Below are 16,137 nucleotides of genomic sequence, written 5' to 3' on the forward strand. Positions count from 1 at the left end.
TCTCTTGGTGAGAAACCTTTGTATATCAAAAACTGTAATATACTAACTTAGTAATGTAATTTCAACCATTTATAAGCAGATGCTTTCAACTTTGCTTCAAAAAGGAACTTCTACTGATATGTTATAAGAAAGACAGAGATTGGTGATCATGGGAATGAACTTACTGGATAATTCTTTCAAAGAATTCACAATGGATAAGAAGCAAAAGAAATGATCACAAAGTCTGAATGAAAAATATTACAAGCAGGTGAACTACGCAAGAGGCTCATCCAAGTTCATAGTACTTTGGACAAAGATAGAACAATTGCTATGTGTAGTTTTCAGGAAACAGGTTTAGTTATTCACAAATTTCCCATGTACTTAATAGGAGAAGTTTGAGGACAAAGATGGCAACATAGAAAATTTTAAGGGTACCATTTAAGTGGCACAGCTTTGCTAGTGAAAGCAAATGCCATGGATTGCAACTTCTTATACTAATGCTCTCCAGAGTCTCCTTGCTGAAGGACTAACAATTAATGGCTCTGGACAGCTCCAACTGTGATCTGAAATACTGTACAATTCTGTCAGTCTGGCGCTCAATGTCTAGTACAGGGTTAATAACACAGGGTATCTGGAGATACCAGAACCCACGACTGAGGTCAAGACAGGGCAATCTAGGTCAGTACAATTACAATGCAATTACAAGAAACAGAGCACTTAAGACAGTAGATAACTTCAGCAGAAGCCTGACTCATAGAAACATTTCAGACCCTAACTACTACATCCACATTCAATTATCGAGATACTGGAAATGCTGGATGAGTTGTAAGAGCGACTGTGAAGTCCAAGCAAAGCTAAAATGATAAAATGCCGCAAATGCAACCCATTATGCCTGAAGAAAGTAATTCAGCAGAAAGGGTACACAAGACATAAATTGTACCATGCTTAATAATCTGATAAGAAATGGGAAACAAGCATATGTTTGCAATACTTAGCCTCCTAGATAACATCTTGTTGGCACAGATGTCACAAATGCACAACAAAAGTTTTCCCAGGCTTCCCTAGGGGTAACTGCACAAAGGTCTTCCCTTTTCTCAAGGGGAGGTGAGATGTTTTTTTCTTGCATTCCTTTCCCCTTACCCACCGGCCCTACGAGACCTACGTTGCTGACTGTTCCAAGGTCACTACTGGAACTGGCAAACATCTTGCTTTGCACCATGTCACCTGAAGATACTACTTTTAAAACAAAGGTGAGACAGACATTCTCCAAAGACAGCTGAGTTCCAACAAGAAAAGTCTGGAAAGCAATGCAATAACTCGGGAACTGTAACTGCAAAAGTACTTGTCTTAACACCATCTCAACTTCAGATGCCATTAACAAGCATTCATAGCCTCTGATTACTCATTAAAAGTTACTCTTACCATATATAATCCACAGGCATTCTGGCAAACCAGTATAATCAGTCAAAAAGTCCAGACATAAAGCAGCCACTTAGGTATATAAATATTTTTTCTGCAGTGATTTCACACTGTTTAATTCATAAAACGTGTGCCTTACGTTAGTGTACACAGCTCTACTTCTATGCAATGTAGTCAGCTTTGAGTACAGTTAAAATTTCATACTGTTATTAGGTGACTGCTGCTTTGCATCTAGAAGCTGAAAGAAGAACATTTGTGTAATTTTCACTACAAAAAGCAGTAAAAGCAATAATTTACGAGTATGGTATTAATTCTCTCAATCACCTCTCAGCACAAGAAATCTGGACAAAGCCTAAAATAATGGGGGTACAAATGCTGAAAAATAGGTACACGTTTTAAATACTGCTCTTATAAACTTAGAAAGTTGGTAACAGCATTTGTGTTAGCATGATTTTTCTGAAGGATATGAACTCTGAAACTCAAATGTATGTCTTTATTGACACTCTCTCAGTGATTTGCCAGAAAATCAAATTTTATGAGAAACATGCCAAAAAATATGAGGCAAAAATCTGGACCGTTGAGAGGTATGCTCTCAATACTTCTGTATTTCAGACACAGACTGCTGAGCATTTGCAGACAGCAATGGGTAGAATGCTTTAAGTTAGCATTTTCCCATCAGTACTGTGAAGGTAGGTGAAGGCTGCCAGCCTAGCCAGACAGAATTTTATAGATAATTCTGTCATTTGTAAATATTAATATGAGCCACAGATTTGTTTTCTTAAATGGAAGAAATTGCTGTTAGATGTGGAACTGCAAAAATTTAACAACAGTGCACTCTGCTGTAAGAAAGCTGATAACTTAAGCATTGTGAAATTCTTTGATCTAAACAATGGAGCCAAAACGTCTAGAAGGAGGCATTCTGCCTGTTGTTTTAAGGTCAGAGTTAATGGCTAGAATTTACATACAGAATTTCTTTTATTGCTCTGGCTTCCTAACCAGCTGCAAGATCAAAAGGACCATCAACCTCTGAGTTCTGTTAGATTGGGAACCAGAAAGAAATAGTGTAATCTGAAATGAATCAGTGGTACTGTAATCAATTTAAGGAGAGAAAGAATGAGAGCATTGAGCATTTGTTTTGAGAACATCCAACATCACCAGCACTGTCTTGCTCTATATGCAAGCTTATTCTCTTAGATATAGCTAGGAACTAGGAAGATGAGATTAGTTTTTCTGTAATGATATCAGAACTTTTCTACTGTATTATTTTAAGTAATTCTCTGTGATCTTTGAACTCTTGACTAGCACTGTGTAGTAAGAAGTAGTGTCTTGTGTTTTTATTATTTCTTATTAAATATTTTTAAACCTTTCAACTGTGGCTGTTTTGTGTAGAGATAATTTAAGCTCTAGAGTATATTGCATGTATATAGTGATACTGACTCACTCCAAATAAGCCTCGACTGTTCAGTTGCACTTAACATTTGGATAATAATATTGCACAGTATAATTGGACACCTTTTTATAAGGGCCTTTTGGTAGCTGATAAATATTAGTGGGTGGTGGCAGTGTTTTCTACCGTATAGTCTGGGTAAAAGGGGCACAGCTGAAGAACATGTGCCAGCCTTCTCCAGGAGCATCTGTGTAGTTGTATACAACTCTCATCTCACAGTGCATGTGTGTCAGCTACTTGGGCAGGGACACGAAGCACTGGTTGGATAGAGAGGATGCTGGAGGTTTTAGCTTGCCCACTAGGATGAGATCTGGACCATATAGCTGTGCCAGTGGGAAGTCTTATTGGAGACCTGGAGAGAAAGGGAGAAACCAGCCCCAGACTGACTGTGATCTCTGTGTGCTCATAAGGGAAATTGTAATTTACTGTGTGTGTATTTATTATCCTTTCCCTATACAGACACCCCTCACTGTTGTTAGCGGTGAGGATTAAGGCTCCTTGATTTCTGGGCCAGTACACGGGCGTCACAAGTACATACATAATGATCCTGTCTACACAGTCGTTACTGACCATCCTCTGACTTGGTCCAATGCACAGGCTCACATTCATCAAGGAGGACCATATAATTTGACCTAGCACTTGAATGTAGGAGAAGTGTTCCTGTTGGACCCTTCACACCATCCATATGCTTCTGTCAACCTCACATCTGCCATGCTGGATTTAAAAAGGGACAAGCACTACTCCTACAATAAACAGGAATTTCTCTGCGGTCCTAGTGAACACCCCTTCCCATAAAAACAGCTTATCCCCTTCCCAGTCTGTGTCCACACATTCTGTTTTTTGCAACACAAAGTAACGCCCTATCACCAAAGCAAAACATTCAAACATTTAATTATGCAATGCAAGTGAAGTGCTATACAAAACAAAGATCATCCCTCTTATTCAGATCCACAGCCAATAAGAATCCTGATTTTTGCCTACTTTTGTCTACACTCAATATCTGAGAATCTGCACCAAAAGAATACAGAATGAAGCCACATGACATCAGTAATTAAATTTGCAGCTTCTAGTCTTCTGAATATGCATGTTAACACAAATACACTATTTTAATTACCAAGAGAAGAATACCTGGAAGATTTAGATACCTTATATGAGGCTTTTGAATGGCCTTGGTTCCAGGCTTTATCCCTCACTTTTGGGTGGCAAAGCTGAAAACTATTATTAAGATCCAATTATGTCATCATTTTACCTCAGCATTTCCCTGTAACTACGGTTATCTTCTAACCATCTAAGCAACCAAGTAATCAAACACTCTCTTCAGGTGATAAATGTCCTTTTAAGTAACCAGTAAGACAAACAATCCGAATCCTTGTCAAATGAATTGAGAAGGAGAACATAAATAACATTAAAATATTTACTAACATTTAACAGGCAGGTGTGCACACAACCCAACTCCTGTGTTTCATTTTGTCAACAGATCACTACATATTGATTATTCTAGCACTAAACAAAAAAGCTGTTCCAAGTCTGCCTTTGTTAGTGGTCATAATGGCATTCAGGACAGACCAACACAGCACAAGTGAAGGAACACCTGCTTGTTTGGTAATTCTAAACATACAAAAATAAAGACCTGTTCCAAACTCATAGAACAACTGCAAACCTCAAATAGTTAACATTTGGGAAGAGATGGGAGGACAGATTCATCAAACAAGAAAAATAAATCACGTTGTCTAAGTACCTGCAAAAGCTCTGTCTGTACACATTTGTTTTTTATTGGTGGTGCAGAAGCATTTTTAATTTGCTCTTAATCCACAGCAGATTCTTGTCATTATCTTTTCACAGCCAAAATCTACAGCCTATTTTGGATGACAAACGCAAACAATTCTTCTGCTAGGAAAGCAGACAGACTCAAGTCCAGTAATCAGGCAATTACTGCCAGGGTCGCAAAGAGGAGAAAAGGTAATGGCACACATGCTGTAAGTCAGACCGAAGTACAGAGTGCTGCAGAATCTAGCTTTTAAGTATACAAAGATCTTTATCTGCAGCAATGGCAATATTTATTCCAATTCAAAACAAGAAAGAAAATGAAAAAAATGTGGCAGTAAGGATGAACAAAAAGTATGTACAATTTTTACAATATACTGCAGTGCCCGCAGATGTACATTCTATACACACACAAATATGAGTTGTGTGCGCACTCACGCGTATGTATGTATATATTGCATGTGTGTGTGTGTGTGTGTGTATATATATATATATATATATATATATATATATATATATATATATATATACACATAGATATATATATATAGATATATATACATACAGACAGATATATATATATATATATATATATATATATATATAAACACACACATACATATACATAGGTCTACTTTGGTCGAAAACACATTTGGTCGAAATTCACTTGATTAAGCACACATGGTTGAAAGCTCACTTCACTGAAAACTCATTTGGTCGAAACTTCATTTCGTCGAAAGCTATATATGGCCTTTTCCCCACTACAGTGTGATCCTGGAGTTGGAATATAAAGTAAGGGGGGGGGGGGAGCACAGCCCCCCACCTATTTTAAATGTTTTAAACCACAGACATGAAAATACAGTTGTGTACACTTACCATAAATGTAGATGTTCGAGTGTATTCACTGTTGCAGTCATCACACTTGGGTTATCTGCCTGCAGGTAGCCCTCAGCCTGCCTGAATACCAGAGTCTTGGGATTTCTGCATTGGATGCTGTTGCTTCTTCCATGACATGAGGTCATCAGGGGTACAAAATATGCAGCCGATGCCACTACATCAGTTTTTCTTGCCCCAGATATCAGGTGCTCCCAAAATAGGAAGCAATTATGTGGTGTGGAACACCCCCAGCAAAAAGCAAATACACATAGTATAAGATATGCCAAACCAAAAAGGAAAGTTGAAAACAAAGACAATCAGGGGACTGGAGGGAGGGTAACCAGGACTGCAACAGTGAATACACTCGAACATCTACATTTATGGCAAGTGTGCACAACTGTACTATGTACTATGTTCTTCGTGTTTCAGTGTTGCAGTCATCACATTTGAGTTGATTCCCAAAGCTAAGGAAGGGTGGAGGTAGATTAAGAAGAATTAGGCCTGGCAATCAGGCCTTGTAAGACTGCTGTGGCAAATCCAGCTCTGGATTTAGAAAAGATAGGCAAGTGGTAATGCTTGGTGAAAGCGTGTACAGAGCTCCAGGTTGCAGCTTCCAGGACGTCCCTGGTAGGGACTCCTCTGAGAAATGCAGTACAGGTAGATGCAGCCCTGGTGGAATGTGTTCTTATCCCCTGTGGGGTAGGTTTTCCATGGTGCTTGTAGCAGAAATGGATGCAGTGTGCTATCCATTTAGATATGGTTTGCTTTGAAATGGCCTTTCCCTCTGCCCCGGCAGCAAAGCTGACTAGCAGCTGGTCAGATTTTCTGAGAGGCTTAGTCCTGTCCAAATAGAATATAAGCTGTCTGTGCATGTCTAGAGAATGCAGTATCCTTTCCCCTTTATTTTGAGTATTAGGGAAAAAAGTAGGCAAATTAATGGACTGGTTTGAAGCCACACTAGACACCACCTTGGACATAAAAGATGGGTTAGTCCTGAGGGAAACCCTGTCCGCATGGAAGATAATAAAGGGTTCCACTGCTATAAGGGCTTGCAGTTCAGACACTCTTCTTGCTGAAGTGATGGCTAGAAGTAAAGCTGTTTTCCATGAGAGGAAGTTCAACTCTGCTGTAGCAGCTGGTTCAAAGTGGGGAAGTGTAAGTTTTTCCAATACAAAGTTAAGGACCCAGGCTGGAGTGGGAGCTCTCCTGGGGTGGTCTAACATTTTTGGCCCCTCTAAGGAACTGTTTTACCAGAGGATGAGAGAAGAGGGGTGGCTCAGTATTACAATGAGCTGAGATGGCAGAGGCATGAATCTTAACTGAAGAAAAGGATAGGGCCTTGTGGAGCATTTCCATTAAGTAACCTAGTATATGAGGTAAGCTGGGCACAGTTGTGACCATCCCTTGAGACTGGCTCCAGGAACAGAATATTTTCCACTTTTCTGAATAGGATTTTCTAGTACTAGGCCTCCTTGCCTCAAGAATGACATCCAGCACGTGCTTACTGAGGGTTGCTAGAAGTGAGTTCAGGGGATTAACCAGTCTGCAAGGTTCAGGGTCTGAAGCTGAGGGTGTAGAATTTGCCCCCCCCCCCCCCCGCTGGGACAGCAGAGAAGGGGTCTGAGGCAGGTGCCATGGTTGTAGCACTGTTGGACTATGCAAAAGAGTATACCAGTGCTGGCGTGGCCTGTCTGGTGCAATCAGGATTGTCCTTGGCATGTCCTATTTGATCTTTAGTAGAATCTTCGAGAGGAGAGGGGGAAGGCATAGACTGAGAGGCTTTCCCAGGAAAGGACAGGGCATCCACCTTCCAAGCTTGGCTGTGGGGAGTTCTGGTGCAGTTTTTGTTCAACTGATAATTCTGAGGGGAAGCAAACAGGTCCACCTCTGGTGTCCCCCATCTGTTCCCCAAAAGCTTGAATATTTTGGATTCCCGTTTCCATTTGTGTAGGTCCATGAGATTTCTGCTTAAGTCGTCTGCCAGTGGATTTAGTTTACCTGGCAGGAATTGAGCTTGTAGGTGCACTTGGTTCCTCAAGGCTGTGTTCCACAGAGCCATGGCTAGTCTGCAGAGTGGGTAGGAATGTGTTCCCTCCTGCATGTTTATGTACCACATAACTGTGGTGTTGTCTGTTTTTACCAATAGTTGTCCTGGAAGAATAAGGCCTTTGAAGGCTGTCAGAGCATTCTGTACAGCTAACAATTCTTTTTGATTGATATGCAGGTGCATCTGCTTTGGGTTCCATTTCCCTGAATGCACTGCCCTGCCATGTGAGCCCCCCCTGCATAGTCTGATGCGTCTGTTGTTAGGGTTTGGGCGGCAGGGGGTACAGTGAAAAAGTCTCTTGTTGTAGTTGCAGGCCTCTGCCCACCAAAGGAACTCTGCCCTTAGACACGGAATGACAGGAATTATTGTTTCCAGGTCCTGAGAATGTTGACACCATACACGTTTTAGATACCATTGAAGTTCCTCATACGTAGTCTTGCATATGGAATGAACAGAATGCAAGAGGCCATGAAGCCCAGAGCTTGCAGTATTTTCCTTGCAGATAGCTGAGTTTTTGTGGCCAGTAGGTTGAAATAAGTTGTCAAATAAATTTGTTTCTCTGGAGTGAGGAATGTTATCTGGGAAACTGTGTTCAAGCTTGCTCCCAGGAATACAATAGGAATACAATCTTTTGGCAGGGTACTAGGTGTGATTTTTTTTCATTGATGGTGTACCCCAGTAAAGTTAGAAGTCTCTTTACAAATGCCAGGTGCTGTAGTAGCAAGTCCTGACTTTCCGCCTGAATCAGGCAATCGTCCCAGTATGGGTAAATCTGAATACTTCTCTGCTGAAAAAAGCAATGGCTGGAGCTACGCACTTTGTGAATACACCGGGTGGAGTAGATAAGCCAAAGGGAAGTGCAGAGAACTGATAGTGCATAGAGCCTGCCCTGAAGCGAAGGTATTTCCTGCAAGATTCCCTTATGGGGATGTTCAGGTAAGCTTCTTTTAAGTCTAGGGTTGCCAGCCAGGCATCCTTGGCTAGCACAGGAAGCAGCTGTTGGAGAGTTAGCATTTTGAATTTTGGAACCACCAGAAAGGTGTTGAGAATAGATAAATCCAGGATAGGATGCCAGGAGTTTTCTTTTCTGGGAACCAGGAACAATCTTGAATAAAAGCCTTGTCCCCTCTGTTCTGCTGGGACAGGTTGAATAGCCTTGATGCTGAGGAGAGAAAGTACTTGCTTTTGGGCCTCTGCCCACTGGTTTGGGAGGAGGTCTGGCCATCCACTTAGGGTTGGAAGCGAGTGGAAATGGAATCGGTATCCTAGGGAAACAATGTTTGAAACCCATTTGTCTTGGGTAATGTATTCCTAGTTTTTTGCATGCAGGGCAAGTTTTCCTCCTAAAGGTGCAAGTACTTGAGCAAGGCTTGGGGGGAGTTCAGCATAAATCATTGTGCAAGTTTACCATAGGGGTGTAAGCTTATTACTCCCTGTTTTGGATGTGGGAGCACCCCACTGCTTAGATTTGTGCATAACCTGAGACTGAAGTCTTGGGAGTCTGCTGCCCCTGGGTTTGGACTGAGAAGGCCTGGAAGGGACTGGAAAGGACCAGTTCTTTGAAGGCCAATGCCTACTGAATCTAGTTGGCTGTACTTGTAAGAAATCTTTAACAGTTTTCATAGATTTAGCTTTCTCCTCCATCCTTTTGAGAACATCTTCTGCTTTATTGCCAAAAAGGCGCTCTTGGTTTAAGGGTGCATCCAGTAATTTTGCTTTGACATGATCTGGCAAGTTTTGTTCCTTAAGCCAAGCATGCTATCCAAGAACAGACCCAGTGACAGCAGCCTTACAAGATGCTTCTAAAACATCAAATCCACACTGCAAAGTATGTTTACCAGCATTAACTCTTGTAAATCTTTCTGTTCTGCACAGTCAGGAATAATCAGCATTTTGTTTAATTAGTCCCATAACATGTGGCTGATAATTTAACATATGAAACTGGCAATTTAAAGCCCTAATGGCCAGAGTAGCAGAGGTGTATACCTTCTTACCCCATCTGTCTAAAGCCCTAGAATCCCTGTCAGAAGGGGTAGGATTCTTGACAGTAGTAGCCTTAATGCCTTTTGGTGCTTGGGAAATGGTCTCTGGATCCGCAGTAGGATTCTTGAAAAGCAATTTGTGAGAGTCAGGAACTCTATAGTACCTGTCAGGTTTCCTGGGAGCTGGAGGCAAAGTTTCCGGGATAAGGCTAGATTCCAAGAAAACATAATCTACAATCTCCAGAACACGAGGAATGGCTAGAGGCCTGTGCTGAGGCAGATTTAAAAATTCCATAAGTCTCTTTTTGGACTGAAAGTAGTCCTGATTTTCCCAGGGGAAATGCTCCCTAAGTGTATACAGGGTTTCACCAAAAGAAAAATCTTCTGGAGGGGAAGCAGAGGGAATGGAATCCACTTTATCAGAATCTTCATAGGTAACCCTGGTAGTCAGAAGGAACACAAAAAATCAGTTCTAGGTCTCTGAGGGGGAAGGCTGGCTTCCCATGATTAAGATAATAAGGTCTTCAGCCATTTTAATCATTTGTTTTTTGAGGCCTGTGGACCTGAGAATGCGCTTTGGTTGTCTGTTTCCTAGGCGTAGTATGAACTTTAGGCCTGAGAAATTCAGTATTTTTGTCTTGAAATGAAGTAATCGGTTTAATATGAAAACCGGTAGGCCTGAATACACCCTCAGAAGCCGGTGCCTGCACAGCAGCTCTGGACCCATCCAAGGTAGAGACATCCGCAGGTTCCATAGTCGAAGAAGCATCTCGTGGCATACCGGACTCTGAATGGGTCTCAGTAGAGGCCTGTGAAGTACTGGCGACTGGCTTAATGGTAGCGTCATTGGCAGTTTTGAACCTATGCGGTCTGTCTCTGTCTTTATCCTTATGTTTTTTCGGAAGATCGGTAGTCGGATGCCTTACCGATGCCATTTCGGAGTACACAGATTGAGCGCAAAACTATTTAGCTACAAAAATTGCCCGACGGTTAGTTCGGGCGTGAACAAGGCATAAAACCGACAGCGAGGGACATCATGGTCTGGGCCTAAACATGTGACGCAGTAAGAATGAAAATCTCTATGAGGTATTTGCTTTCCACAGGCAAGACAATTATTAACTTTTTCTGACTTCGATTAGAGCAAGAAAAAAGGATCCCCAATGGGGTACTTATCTTTTAGAAGACTTCAGGTCTGAAACTCGAAAATGAAAATTTCAGGAGTCGGCCGACCGGTACTTGCGAACTTTTTCTGCTTCAGATGCCGCACGGCAAGAGAGACTGGGGTAATGGCGTCTGCTGCATGTTTTATACCCCTGATGACCTGACATCACGGAAGAAGTGACAGCATCCGACGCAGAAATCCCAAGACTCTGGTATTCAGGCTGGCTGAGGGCTACCTGCAGGAAGATAACCCAAATGTGATGACCAACTATTTTCACAAGATGATATAAACTCAAACTATATGGAGGGCTGTGCCTCCCATCCCCCCAACTTTATATTCTAACTCCAGGATCACACTACAGTGGGGGGTAAAGGTCATATATTACTTTCAAAGAAATGTGTTTTGACCAAATGAGTTTTCAGTGAAGTGAGCTTTCAGTCAAGTGTGCTTAGTGAAGTCAGGTTCAACCAAAGTAGACCCATATAAATATAAATATATATATATATATATATATATATATACACACACATATATATATATATATATATATATATATATATATATATATACACACACACACACACACACACATATATATATATATATATATATACACACACAAACACACACATACACATATATACACACATACAGAGAGAGTGAGAGCAATAAAAAGAGTTAAAAAAACAGACTCTGTAAGCTCACTGTCCTTTAAGATCTTTTTTTTGCTGAACTGAGCACATACACGTTACAGAACTTAAGGGCGAGACACACACACCCACTTTATCAGATTCAAGACTCACCACTCTTACAAGGGCAACTTAGATGGGTGCCAATTTATATACAACATCTCTCTGTGGGATAAGGCCCATGTGGGCGGAGGAGGACAGGCATCTGAGAACCAAGCGTTTTATAACAGCAACATTAATGTTTGAGGGTGTGCGTCTTTATACATACACAGTATATACAAGACAGGGTACTGGAGTGCATGTTCTTTAAAAGCTAGTAAAGACAATAAATGAACCTAAACAGAGGCAAATAAAAAGACAAACAATGTGAGAGAAGTTCTGAGTTGGGTTAAGATGGAGAGCAACAAAGCACTCAGGATGAAGTACACAAGTCCGTTCATAATGATGACCAAACAGATTTCAGGTTAGCTGAGACATTGAACATTGTGTGCGCAGAGAAGGACTGAGATGAACTATGAAAGAAGCAGTCTATGTAGTTGATGTGAACTGAATGGTGGCGTTGGTGAAGTTGAATGCAAGGGCTACCTCTGTGAAAGACAAGATGGTTATTAGAGTTAAACCAATCATAGCGTGGATCCCACCATCCCTGGGGGGTTGCTGTCTTCTACTGGGCTACACTGCTTGGTCTAAAACTCATCAAATACTTTATTTAATTTGCAATATGGTGAAACTGTTGAGTACACTTTTAAATGCAGATAAATATTTAAGAATTATGCAACAGTTTTTATATTACAAGGAGGAATTTGAGGAGGTAGTACGATCATGACAATACACACCATCTGGGACACTTAAAAGTTTTAAGGACTAGTATGGCTCAGGTTTTTAAGTCATCATTTTAAAATACACTTGTGCATTTATGATACTGTTGTACTTCTAGTAATCTGAGGTTTGATTTGTTCAATCAACTCAGTGCATCCTCCATGACATTACATATCAATACCTCAGCAGGTATGTCCAAGTCTGCAGTTTTTTCCCTTCTGCCCGTCATTTAAATGACCATCTAATTCATAAACTGAAACATTCATTACCCTCAAAGCAAGGGCTGTACAATCTATCCCTTTCCCTTAGGGAAAGGGCCAAGCAGAAGGAGCGGTTTTACTTGTGATGGGGATCAAGGATTTGTCTGTGCAGCAGTATCATTATTGCCCATACAACTGAGCCATTAATTCCTCTCAAAGCAAGAACCCCACAATCTATCACATTCCCTTTGGGAAAAGGGTCAAGAACTGAAAGTAGTGTTCTGGTGGGCATCAGGGGTTTGCCTGCAGAGTCCAATTGTTATTCCTCATAAATAGCTAGTCTCACTCTGATGTTGGGTATGCTCTGGACACAGAGTGGAAATGTCACTTGGTTCAATATGTAACAATCCCAAAGATGCCTCTATCTCAGTGAAGTAAATGCCTCCATAAGGTCTCTTTTTCTACCAAGAAACTCAAACGGAACATGCATATTTGGGCACATGCAACTCCCCTTCCATTCTGGTGCAGACAAGTAACATGGCTCCTTCATTACTCTCCCACCCTAGTCAGCTCCTCAAATGCTGGGGACCACTAACTGAACCCAGGTTATCTGGATTATAGTCAAGGGTTTATCCCTCTGCTCCACACAGCCAACTAAATCTGTAGGCCTTACTGAAGCAGGTAACCTGCTTAGAGTATCACATTTTTAAGATAAATTTTTGATACAATGCTTGGCATCTGCTGGAACATAATTTTCTTTATTATTCCTTATAAACAACCTTCATGTTTACAACTCCTACTAGTTTGTATGCTCTCCCATTTAAGTTTTCACTATAAACGGGATTACTTGCATTGCTGAAGTACGTTCACTTCCAATGTTTAGTTTACAGTTCATGCATAGTTCACTACCTCAAATGCTATGCAAATTACATAATCTTGTTAGTGTCAGTGGAGCAACAGGTAACACAATCACCTTTGGTGCTGAAGGTTGTGGGATCTATTCCCACACCAGGTAGATCAATACTGACACTGGAGTGCAGTATAAGTAGAATGCGGCACTCCTGAGAGTGATGTTCTTTGGATAAGAAGTTAAACCAAGGTCCCACCTGCATGAATTGGTGGTAGCTCAGGTGGATGCAAAAGATCCCACAGCACCTATCAAAAAGAGTAGGGGCCTTTGCAATCATACTTATTCACACTTTATATTTTACACTATGCACAATATAAATATATGCACCAAATCTTTCTTTTACATTCTTTCCACCAGAAATACAATAACCATTTTTGCCTTCTGACCCCCACTCCAACTTCCACAACCAGAACCTTATTTTGTTTATTTTTTTATTTTATCATGGCCAAACCCCATTTTTCACTGAACATAATTTCCTTCACTGTCTGGTTCCAAATTAACCATAAAATACAGAACATTCTTTTCTCAGTTCTTTTAACAATTTCTACTTTTGCTCCTGTAATACACAAATTCAGTCATGTACATATTTAAGTTATTTACTTCTGAGACTCCCTCCACATAATTCATATCCATAACACCAACTCCTCTGCATCCAAGAAAAACATGTTCACTGTTTCTACTGTGATGAATTTGAAACTAAATTCTATGTTTTTATAAGGCATATTCACCTTCACTGGTAATTTTAGTATAGATAACTTCCATAAAAAATCTTGGCACTCTATTATGTCCTTAAATCTTTTTATTCTTGCATTTATAACACTTTTCCTTATCTAACCTTTTCCATGGATATATTCGGAAATACTTTTCTATAATATTATTATACCATGCTTTCCTCCCATTTTCAATCTCTTTTACATTTATCTTCCAAAATATAATTTTGACAAGTTTCCATTTCTTTACTGCAACATACTCTCCGTTTTGAATTAAAAAAAAATATCCATTCCATTTTATACTTCAGACTTAATATAAGTGTTAACAGAGAGAGACTGCTGTCTTTTAAACATTTCATCACACTATATAAATTTAAAGATGTAGACAAATTATAGGACTTATTAACCCTAAACATCCTTTTTCTTTATTCACATATAAAATCACCCTTTTCAGCAGATTCCACCTAGATCCCCAAATAAAAGAAAAAAATAATGTTACACTTCTTTTTCCAAAGTCAAGGAATACTGAAAACACTTGCTAAATAAGCAATTCTGGATAACAACATGGAATTAATTATACTTTTTTTCTTAAACGAAAGTCTAAAAGACATCCCAAAAAACAAATATATTTCCTCTACTTTTTCTTTCCATATTGTTTCTGTAATCTCTTATATTCTAACAGTAATTCCAAGAATTTTGATTTTTATCATTTAATTCCTCCAATCATCCCCGCAAAACTTAATGCTTTATTGAAAATCCTATTACTTGAATAATCTCCTGTAAACATTTTATCACTATACTCATACCTAACCCATCTTTTGCTACAATATCATCTGCATATGTTAATAAAATAGGTACCTTATCCTTTCATCGGAAATATAACTCATTGATTCCCTCTCTCTATCCATGTGGGTAGCTATCACATTCACTACCAATACAAATAATGTACCACTCAATGGACAACCTTGTCTAATACCCTTCTCAATCTGTGTATCTTCACTTAAGTCACCCATTTACTAACGCCTTAACTATATTGCCCCTATATGCTGTAATGCAAACATTTTTTATCTTTTTACTTCTATCATAAACTTCAAAGATATTCCACAGTACAGAATGGTGAACTGAATCAAAAGCTTTATTTAAATCCCCTACCATTAATTTTGCCTGAATATTTCTATACACTATACCCTCTACCAGTTCCTAATTATCAATAAGCCTTTAACACTTTTTCCTTTTATACCATATAAATATTTATTTACAACTTTACCCACTTTCTTTTCCATTCTTTTTTGTAAAATTCCATGTTATTTAATGCTACTGGTCTCCAATTCTGTATCCCTTGTTTATCACATATTTTCCAAATAAATCTAACACCCCCACACACAATTCTTTATACAAAAACCTTTTGACCAACCATATATTTAATACCCTTACAAACCATTTTTTTAATCCAAAGTCATATTTTATACACCCCTATATTCTGTTCCATCTGGTCCTGCTGCCAAATCTAGATTTACTACTTTCAAAACCTGTTCTAATTTTTCTATTACAACTTTTCTTTTTCCCAAATCTTTTATTGTCTATCAAAGAATGTACATACCTCCCATTCCTTACCCATCTTTATCCTGTGTCGTTTAAATGTCTTTTACTATTTACATATGTTTCTCTCGTCTATTGTACATTATACCTGATGAATCATTCATTTCTCTCATAATGCTGTTATACTCTAACTATTTTACTTAAATATATGCAATTTCTTATTTTTTCCTTGCAGGAATTATTTTTGTTTAGACAGTAAAAGCTCTACTCTTTTTCTGGTTCAACTCACATAACTCCTGTTCCTAAATATAAAAAAATCATTATTCTTCTCTAAACAATCAACAGTATCATCTCTTAACTTCTTATACTTTATCTTTTCCATATTTTTTTTTTCTTTTTTCCCATGTTACATAACACATTTTACAAGTGTTAACTACCACTCTGACCAATCTTTATAGAACTCTCTCATTTCTACATGATCTTATAATTTAATATCTTTTCTGCCTGTATCACCCCATTTCACCTCACTGATTGTTTTTAATCTTTTCCCTGCTTTTATATACTTGGAATTTCCTTTTATCACAATCCAAATTG

The 16,137-nt window shown here is 39.3% G+C and overlaps 1 protein-coding gene across 7 annotated transcripts in view; it reads right to left on the reverse strand.

Annotated features, from left to right (window-relative positions):
* The window catches only part of CASK (calcium/calmodulin dependent serine protein kinase), a 4,132,188-nt gene that overhangs the window by 3,455,452 nt on the left and 660,599 nt on the right, over positions 1-16,137 (reverse strand). The gene's annotated exons all lie outside the window — the stretch shown is intronic.

Source organism: Protopterus annectens, chromosome 5.part0 (assembly GCF_019279795.1).
Source record: "Protopterus annectens isolate FY-2018-M chromosome 5.part0, PAN1.0, whole genome shotgun sequence".
NCBI classification, from domain to species: Eukaryota; Metazoa; Chordata; order Ceratodontiformes; family Protopteridae; genus Protopterus; species Protopterus annectens.